The sequence below is a fragment of the Gorilla gorilla genome, chromosome 2 (genome assembly GCF_029281585.2).
Source record: "Gorilla gorilla gorilla isolate KB3781 chromosome 2, NHGRI_mGorGor1-v2.1_pri, whole genome shotgun sequence".
NCBI lineage: Eukaryota > Metazoa > Chordata > Mammalia > Primates > Hominidae > Gorilla > Gorilla gorilla.
In genome coordinates, this window is record NC_086017.1 from 200,232,635 (window position 1) to 200,238,634 (window position 6,000).

The 6,000-nt window shown below is 44.0% G+C and overlaps 1 long non-coding RNA gene across 3 annotated transcripts in view; it reads left to right on the forward strand.

Annotated features, from left to right (window-relative positions):
- LOC129532302 (uncharacterized) overlaps positions 1–4,658 on the forward strand; it is a 32,935-nt gene extending 28,277 nt beyond the window's left edge. For all 3 annotated transcript variants that reach the window (XR_008677988.2, XR_008677989.2, XR_008677986.2), the window contains 2 exons: positions 1,442–1,505; positions 4,519–4,658. This is a non-coding gene — a long non-coding RNA (uncharacterized lncRNA). The remainder of the gene's footprint in view (positions 1–1,441; positions 1,506–4,518) is intronic.
- Positions 4,659–6,000: the final 1,342 nt, after the last annotated feature.

Below are 6,000 nucleotides of genomic sequence, written 5' to 3' on the forward strand. Positions count from 1 at the left end.
AGCTGGTTTTCCCTGTACTGAAAAACCAGGCAGCATTGGTTGCATGATGAATGTATTAAAGCTTTGTTTATGCATTGTCATGACTAAATATCAGTTTCATGTTGGGCAGTGAGTTAAATGCTGGTGGCCAAAGGATAAAGATGTGACCTCCACCTTCAGTTAGGTCACAGTTAGGAAGAGAAGGCGCCCGTAAGTCTCTCTGAGGGATCTGAGGAAGACTTAGACAATTACTAGGAATTTTCCAGGCAGATATTCCATTTAAAGAGAGTAGCCAGTGTCAAGGTTAGAGGTATGAGACATCATAATGGATTCTCAAAAAAACAAATGTTGTTGGGAATAGACTTTTTTCCAGGAAGGCAAGGACCTGCAATGCCCTGTACAGAGTGTCAGGGACTCAGACACCTTCCCACTCTGTCTGTTGTATCCTGTACATACCCATGTTAGAGCACTGATCCCCCCATATTATAATTGCTGTGGATGCATCTCCTCAACACACTACAAGTTCCTTGAGGGCAGAGACCATGTTTTATATATTCTTGTATCTTCACTGCTTACCCTGAGCTATCCACAGTTTACATACTAAATAAATCCTAATAAATAAAAAAGTAATTAAATGAAAGCAATATGCATCTGATTTAAAGGATGAGTTTTGGCATGATTTAGGAAGAGGTGTTTCGTTCTTAGAGGTTTCTAAAGCTGGGCTGAATGTAACACCAAGAATCATTTCTAGAGAGCTGTGCCTTTTCCACAGTACTTCTGCAAATGCTAATGCTATTATTTAGTACATGGACACAGGTACTGCACTAAACACTTTTCCTGCCTTATCATTTAATCTGCACAGCGTCCCCTCTGGGGTCCACATGTATTTTCTCCATTTATTGATAAAGAATTTAAGATTTGGAGAGGCTAAGTAACTCATCCAAGGTCATAGATTCAGGGAGTGACACAGCTGGGATTTGAACCCAGGTCTGTTTGACTCCAGAGCCTGAGTCTTAACCACTACACTATCTACAGAAAGAAGAGGAGGGAAGAGTTATCCAGTGATCCCATCTCCAGGGTAGACCCTTGAGATTCCCTGTGAATTAAAAGAGACTTGCTTAGTTAAAAGAAGCTGAGCTCTCCAGAATCTTTCGGCCTCACGTTCTAATATAACCTCTGCTCTAGCAGTGGAGAAAGAGAAAATCCATAGGGGTAGGATGAGTTTAGAGGAGATGGAGCATTGTGGATGCAGGTGGATATGGCAGCCACCCCTCCCTGCTCTCTACCTGTAGCACTACTACACCGGCAGACACAACACTTGGTTAGAGAGCAGAGGAAATTACAAAATAGCCATGTCGGAGGCAGAAAAGAAGTGGAAATTGAGACTCTTCTTGCCTTTGAATGTTTTGTATCGTCTGGGAGACCCATTGGGATGTTTCTTTTTGTTTTTCCTTTCGACTAGGATGTCTTCCATTTGGAAGCCCCTTTGCTTCTAAGAAGTTCCAGAGACCAGCCCAGGCCTACAGGTAAGGAGGCTAGGGAGTACCTCTAAGTTCTATCCTGGAAGAGAGGGAAAAGTGACCTGTAGGTCTCCCGGCCTGAAAAGCACAGTGCTGTCCAGTGGAACCCAGGGGAGATAGTGACTTTAAAAGCAAGCATGGAATGCGTGGCTGACTTTTGCTTGTTGCTTGAGTCTGGCAGATGGGGTGGGCAGGAGGTTAAGGAACTTCAGCAGACGCCAGCAGTCAGTGGGTGTGGGTGGTCGTTCTTCCTAAGTGCTGAAAAGATGGTCACCTTGCACTTGTGAAGATAAAATTCAAACCTAAGTTTCTCTGTCTTGGAACACAAACAGCATAATCCTTTCTCAATCTTCGAGAGGAGTGTTTTCAAAAAGTAGCAGCATATAGGGAATACAAGGCTGCCTAAGGTTCTGATTCACAGATGTGAATTCTGCCCAGTCAAAAATCTTGGTGTTTGTAGGATTTGTTTGTCTGCAAGGACAAAGATGAAAGGCAAGTTGCTATAAAACCTTTCTGCTCCCTCCTGATTGGTAAGCAAAAATGTCCACACACTGCCATCTGGTGGGCACTACTGGTCACTGTCGTTTTAATGGGAAAGTTTAAAGTTTACTCTAAACTTAGAAGGGGCCAGGCAACTACTAGTCTTCAGCAAAACAGCAACGTATAAAACACAGTTCCTGGCTGCGAAGGGCTCACAGTCTAATGGAAGAAACGGACATGCCCAAAACGTGGTTACAACTGAATAAGCACTATTTTAAGAAAAGGTGCCGAGTGTTATCAAAGCAGAGGACCTCTCTCTGGGAGTTTAGGGAAAGCCACCTCTGAGCTGAGTCTGGAAGCATGCCTCGCACTGTGGCAAAAAGGAGGAGAAAGTTTATTTTAAACATGGGGCACATCATGGGTCATTGCATGGTGTGAGTTGTTAGTTCAGCCTGGCTGGTAAGTAAGGAGCATGGCAAGAAGCTATAGAAAAAAGGCTGGGAAAAGTTTAAGCCAGACCATGAGAGGCCTTGACTTCCTGACCCAGGCAATGAATCGGCTCTAGATTATACAGCCAGAATATAAAGGATTCAGATTTGGGTGGTAAAGCAATATGAAAAACAAGTGTCGGTACACACGCTTTTCAAACATTTGGAACTCTCTCATTACTTGAAATCACCTATGGAAACCCACTATGTGAAATAGATAAAACCATAGTTCTTCTGGTCGAAGCAGAAGTGGGGATTCAGAGCCTGAAGAACTTCCACCATCCCATTTCTCCCATTCCTGGCACATGCGGATGCCTTTGGGTAGTGCCTAAGGCTCAGCAGACTGTTGCTTGACACTGCTGCTGTGGGCGATTGCTTACCTAATGTGACTATCTCTGCTCTGGTGTTAGCACCAGCTTCGTCCTGTCCCTCCTATGTCATAGGTTTCCATAAAGTAGGTTCTAGATCTTTTTCTATCTCAGCGCTGTTCTCAAGATTCGATTTATGGTAATCTCTATCTTATTAATAAATTAACGTTCCCAAACAATCTATATTACCTGGTCCCTGGCCCCTAGCTTTATATTGCTAACGGACACGTGTAGGGAGGTGGATAGAAAGCAGCCATCTCTGCAGTGTCTGTTAAGCATCACTGTACGCTGTCTAAGGTATTAATTCATGTTAAGTATCTACAGCATATGTGCAGCACAGATAATCTATGATGGAGTTATGAGAAGTTGTTTGGTCTTACTCAGGGCACGAAAGTTGTTGCTTTCATTCCAAGAACAGCACTCTGAGAAAGCATTCAAGAGCTTTCTGATGAGTGGCTGAGTTATCAAGATCCCTAGGACTTTCTGTTCTGTGAAGACATGGAGCTTCTAGATGGCATTTGCCACCAGAAGAGAGATGTCAGTCTAAGAACTGATGAAGAGTGACTGGTCCCCTGATGGGCAAAGACTGTTTTGTTTCAGCCAACGTGGTTATGTTCTGCCCTCTTCAGAACAACACTTCTAGAGGCAAAACACAAATTCCACCCACCAAACAGCATTTCCTCTCATTCTTTCTCTTGTTCCTTGTCTTTACTCACGCCTTGCCCACTCTCTCTGCATGGTGGGGTCAGTTTGCTCTCACTTTCCCACACTAACTTCTCTGTTTCGAGCCTGTGTCCGGAACTGCCTCCTTCTTGCCATCTGGTAGCTGACATCTGCCACATCTTTCCAACCAAAGCCCCCATCTTTTCTTGGAGGCCTTAAAAAAAAAAGATGTTAACTTTCATTGCATGACTTTTCCCAGTACATGATTATGTACACAGTGTTTTCCACATGGTTGAATAACTACTTTAGCATCGACTCTTGCCTGCTTTACTTAGGTTAATTGTTATTTTCCTGAGGGCACACTGACCAGTGTCCTTTGATGTACCCAGTGCCAAATTCGATAAACAATAACCCAGAATATCGCGCTTTGTAACTAATGAGTTGGGGCTGTTCTATGTTTTATTAGAGCAAATGGAAATGCAGTTCTGCTTACTACCTTTGATGAAGAGCAGTAAAGTGGAAGTGACTTGGTGAACTTGCAGGCTTTGTAGGGATTTCTTTTTTTGAGATGGAGTCTCACTCTGTCACCCAACCTGGAGTGCAGTGGCACGATCTTGGCTCACTGCAACCTCCACCTCCTGGGTTCAAGCAATTCTCAAGCCTCAGCTTCCTGAGTAGCTGGGATTACAGGTGCGCACTACCACGCCGAGCAAATTTTTGTATTTTTAGTAGAGGCGGGGTTTTACCATATTGGTCAGGCTGGTCTTGAACTCTTGACCTTGTGATTCACCCGCCTCGGCCTCCCAAAGTGCTGGGATTACAGGCATGAGCCACCGTGCCCAGATCTTTGTGTGGATTTCTACTGTTGATTTACCTGCTTCAGCTGTGACTGTTCATTTTCATGGCTGTTTCCCTTCATAAAACTGTTAACTCCTTGAAGGAAGGAGGCGACAGTGCGAGGCTTGGGACCCGGATCACAATACATGATCAATAACTACTTTTTAAATGTATTTTCAATAGAGTTGTAAGGATTCATCTGGGTACTGAAGACATTTGGGACCTCAGTGAAGTTTCTCCGAGGCCAGATGGTCACATTGATTTTCTGGAATCATTTTGAATAAAAATGAGCGAGGTGGTGAACACAATGCAAGGCTCTCCACGTACTGTCTGGTATTGTTCAACCAGCTCCACGACTCCCTGAGGGCAGAGATGAGCAGATGTTAATGGATGAAGCCAGGTGGGATGGTGTTATAACATTTCTCCTACAGCCTCAAATCTCCCAACTCCTGCATGTGTGACCTGAGTAAGACTCAGTGCAAGAAGACATCGGTGTTCCCATCTGTGAAATGAAGGAATTGACCCCCCGATGATCTTCCATTTCTGACAGTGCTTTAGATTTCATTGGTTTTGTCACAGGTACCCCCCAAAAGCCTCCATCTTTGGATAAGTGATTAAAACTGCTGAGTAATTTTCAATCAATAAAAGTTCAGTGCTGGCTCTCATTTTCTTCCAAAGATGTTTGTGCAAAGACCTGTGCAAAACACTTCAGATGGCAACACACCTCCAAAGTGAGTCCCTTAACACCACTTGTCCTTGGGGTTTCAATAAGCTCAGTTATTCAGAAAAGCAAGTGAGTTTTCCAGATATAAGATACTGTATTATTAGAAACTCACCAATATAGAAAAAGCTGATGTGGGTTGGGAGATAGAGCTGATATCCCAGCAACAGTCTTCTTACTTCATAATCTAAGTATATCAGAGACGTATTTTGGAGACACAAATTTGACCCTAAATATAGCTAAAACCATGCTATTGCAAAGGACTTTGGTGTAAGGTATTACTTTGTGCTTAATTACTGAGGCCATTAAACTCCTTCGGTTGTGAGAAAGAGAAACCTAAAGAGTTTAACAGCCTCAGTAATTAAGCACAAAGTAATACCTTACACCAAAGCCCTTTGCAGAAAGAGAAACCTGGCCGGGCGTGGTGGCTCATGCCTGTAATCCCAGAACTTTGCGAGGCTGAGGCAGGTGGATCACCTAAGGTCAGGAGTTTGAGATGAGCCTGACCAATATGGTGAAACCCTGTCTCTACTAAAAATACAAAAATTAGCCAGGTGTGGTGGCATGCCCCTGTAGTCCCAGCTATTTGGGAGGCTGAGACAGGAGAATCGCTTGAACCTGGGAGGCGGAGGTTGCAGTGAGCCAAGATCACTCCATTGCACTCCATCCTGGGCGAGAGAGCGTGACTCCATCTTACAAAAGAAAAATTGATTACTTGATCCTCCATTATATGTCAAGTAATGGAGGATTTACTTTAAGGACACACTTGTGAAATAGGCCTCTCTGTCTTTACTGGAAGCCAGGCAAACCTTAACCATCAGGCCTTACGGAACGTGGAATAGGAGTGTGGTCTGGATTGAGCAGATGTGCGTGGCTTGGTCTGCTCTAGGGACTGCAGGAGCTAGAGCACAAGGCTCTTGTTCTCGTGCTTCACCTTCCATGTG